Below are 4,193 nucleotides of genomic sequence, written 5' to 3' on the forward strand. Positions count from 1 at the left end.
GGGAATCTGTATTGAACAATCGATAATTTTAAATAATGGTGGCCCCATCATAAGAGATTGAACATAACATTTATATTTAGTCTTCAACAAAAATATCAACTTATAAGTGGTACTTTTGATGTAGTAATCAATTATTGACAGTAAATTCGATCAAACATCAAGTCCATCTTTAAACCAACTCAATGTTCCCATAATGAAAAACTTTATAATTGTTACATATTTATTACGACAAGTGTGCAAATAATTCGACCAAATATTGACATTCCTTTGTGCTAGTAAATATTCGCATGAATTGTCACACACGACATTCATAATATTCCAAATAAATTAATTTAGGCAAGAGATATTACTTTGGTAATATGTTGTTTCAATTAATCTATTTAGAAAATTAATAATCCAAAATAAATGTTTTAAGTACCAAGATTTGAAATTGATTGTCTCTTTATGTTTTATTTTTTTATTGGAAAAAAATAAAATAAAAAAAATATATGCCTAAATATGAATTTCAACTACAAAATTCTTCCTTTAATCCCAATAATTTAGCATGGAGTCGACCATAATACCAATTGTTGAACTTTTACCAAATTTTAGAACTTGAAAACCTAAATTTCTTTATTTTCAAGATCCTCCATGTCAAATCGTAAAGAAAAATTAATAATGCGGAATATATCTTAATTCATTAAGAATGTTTCTTTAATACTAGATCTTGATTCTGGATCTTCAATCTTGAAAATTAACTTGCAATTCTTTCTTGATTGGTTTTCTTGCTTTTAATCTTGATGCCTTGTCTTGAATTTAATTGCTTCAATCTATTTTTCTTGATTCTTGATTTTGGATTTTTTTTTTATCTTCCTCTTCAATATATTCTCTCTTGTATTCTTGTGTTGATGGATGACACAAAGAATGAGAAGTTATATATGATTGGGGACCATAACCCTATATATAGTTTTCATATATACTAGTCACCTGCCCGTGCAATGCACGGACCGTGTTATTTTCAAGGTAATATTAGTTTATTAAATATGTTGAATTCTCATTAATTACATTTTGAACTAATAATTGTTTGAACCGATTTTCAACCATCTATCTCTGAATAAATGAATTTGTAATAAGAAAAGAAACTGATGTAGAGAAATTCAACTTGATCAAAATAGTAAGATATAAAACCATAGATAGATAGATGAAGCAAAAATTAAAGATTGACATGTTCTATAGATGATATGTATACTACAATTATTTCTTAGAATTCTTCTCATAGTTCTGTAAGTCAAGGACACTCAAAATGGATCTTGTTTTCAAATAGTTCACATCTTTAATTGGTGGTTGTGAGAACTTCTGTCCTAACTACATCAACCAATATTTATATTTCCAGAACATTAGAAAATAGAAATATTCAACAAGAAAAATATATTATTGCGATGATCTGTAAAGAAATCCACTATCCTTCTCAAGACCTTATTTCCATGCCAAAAATTGGTACAATATCATTGAATAAAAGTCTTCAAATTAAGAAGCAAATTTTTTACAAGATTTAGTATGTTTCCATCCTAAATTATATTTAGCAAACTTAGGGCATAAATTCAACCTTGTCAATGGTTGGAAAAATAATTGGTCTCAGTCATTTTGTAGAAATGGAAACGCAAGCATCATTAGCACCTTCCCATGCTGCTCCAATGTTATTCATTATATTGTGGAACTTAAAAATTGAAATAAAAAGAAATAAAAACAGCGATTAACACATATTGATAATCCTATTATAAGATAAGAAAATTAAATATTTAAACAAAATTTTAAAGTTAATTACAAAGAAAATTTAGTGACATATTAGCTGCATTTTGCCATTTCCATAGGTACGATCAAAATAAAATTTTCCACTTGTGAAAAATATTTGCATCAATGTTCAGTTTTATCAACAAGGAAAATAAATAAAACAACATATTGTTTTAACTCACCATATTGTTTCAACTGCTCAAGTCCTCCTGGATGTTCTTCTAACCCGAATAGAAGGTTGCAAAGGCTATAGATGCTCTTTCAACATCTGAAAATTGAAAACAAAAAAAATAGCCAAAAGATCTTCAACCGGAAATTAAGGCTCTTATATTATACTAGAGATATAGAATAGATGTGAAAATAAATATGATTCTCAATGCTGTAGTATTTTGCTGCAATATACGAAGATAAAATAAATATATTCATGCCCCTGAGGATGATCAGGTTTGCCGTTTTATGATCAAATGAATTTAAACTTGCTTAACACGATACACACACAAGATGCAAGAAGCTGAGAATTAGTATAAATTACGAAGTCCTAATTTTTGTGTTGGTGATCTCATTTGTTGTGTTCAATCTTTATTCTTTTTTAGTCGAATAGACTTGTGTATTAAAAGGTTATTGAGTGATTATTGAAGATTGCTAGCTGCAAAGGTTTAGTGTTTTTATTAATAATTCAAGATTTTGAATTGAATTTTTTTATTTGTGAAAAATATTTGACCTCTACTTTGATTTCAAATTTTAGTTTCTGCATCTCTTCTTCCGAAAGCAACTTTTCTCAAAACTTCGTACAACGAATTACGAAGATAATATATTAAGGTCCTACGATTAGATGTTTCCTTTACAAGATGAAGTCGAAGTTTAGCCAAAAATTTCCCACATGCAATAACAATCAGTACTAATAGGGCATTCTTATCTAATTTCAAAACACAACATAAAAAAGTGTACAATGATTTGTGCAAGGCTATATATTCTAGAAATAGCAAAAACATGGAATAAACCAACGCATACAAGAATTAAAAGGGAAAATCTGAAATTGAAACTAAAAGGTACCTGACTGGACAGTTAAGACAGTATCACCCTCGGCGATCAGATTATAAGCCATCCACAAATCACCTGCTTCTTTTGGGACCATCTGTGGCAAAACCCAAACACCAGAACATAGAAGGAACGACAAATTACTACTATTTGAACCCAAAAGAAGTAATGAATTTGAAATTGATGTTTTCTTCCCTCTTGCCCTTTCAAGTGGAATTTCATTTTACACCGTCCGTGTACATCTTCTTAAGGTTTGAGAGATCTCACGATTGAACTTAGTACAAAATACTTCCTTTTCTTCCAAAGAAAGAAAGTCAATTCAAAAATATTGATCAGAATTAGCATCACAGGTAAAGGTGCAAGATATTAACACATTTAGAATCAAGCATATACTGCCTTGCACATTAAAAATTTTTACCATGTACAACCACAACTCTTTTCTCTTTTGTACAGCATTGTAAATAGGAAAAAAACTGCATTGACATTTAAAGCGGAAGAGTTGAAGTAATTACCTCTACAAAATTCGGATCCAAAGTGGTGTTGATTTCGGAAGCTTTTCCTTGATTTATCTTTACCTTATTAACATTCTAATTAAACAAAACCAAAATATAAACATAAAAATGTAAATGTAAATTCCAAATCGCCATTTCCATAAAATTCATACAATAAACTCGAAACGTAACTAATTTAGCTTTAAAAAACATGAACTTTCAAAACCCAATTGCAGTTACCCAATAAAAGTAGCTACTTTCACGAACCTAAATAAAAACAGTGATTAAATGTAACCAAAAATTTAAAAAACAAGGATAAATGAAAGACAGCCGCATTGACTGGGTAGTAAATGATTGAAGAATAGGGGTATGAATTATTGAGAAAATAAAATGAAGGTGCTGTTATACAACTCTAGTAGAAGAAATTGTTTACTTGTCTATGATTGGATTGCCTTCTCACCCCATACTGTAGTTGCCTTCTCAAGATCTCTCCCCTTCGAAGGTGTCAAGAACTAAAATTTTTGAGAAAGAGTAAGGGAATCTGGTAAGGTTTCATTTGGTGTGGAGAGATAAAGCACGCATGAAGTGAGAGAGAGCAATAGCCACTTTAAGGGGAATTTTAGTGAACCACCTTAGTAAATTATTACTCAAATGGTTGGTAAACATTTTGACCGATATTATTTTTTGGTCAGCTAAATGGAAAGAACCCAGTGAAAAATGATGGGTGATTGTGTGCAGAAATGGAGAAGCAGAGAAGCATGGCTGTAGCATGTGAAAATGGAGAAAAAAGTAAACAGAAAATGATTGAAGACAATACGACGTCGTTTTTGCTCTCACGATAAAAAAAAAAAGCAAAGAAAATTTGCTACAGTGTGATATATATGCTAAATAATT

The sequence above is a fragment of the Olea europaea genome, chromosome 8 (genome assembly GCF_002742605.1).
Source record: "Olea europaea var. sylvestris chromosome 8, O_europaea_v1, whole genome shotgun sequence".
NCBI classification, from domain to species: Eukaryota; Viridiplantae; Streptophyta; class Magnoliopsida; order Lamiales; family Oleaceae; genus Olea; species Olea europaea.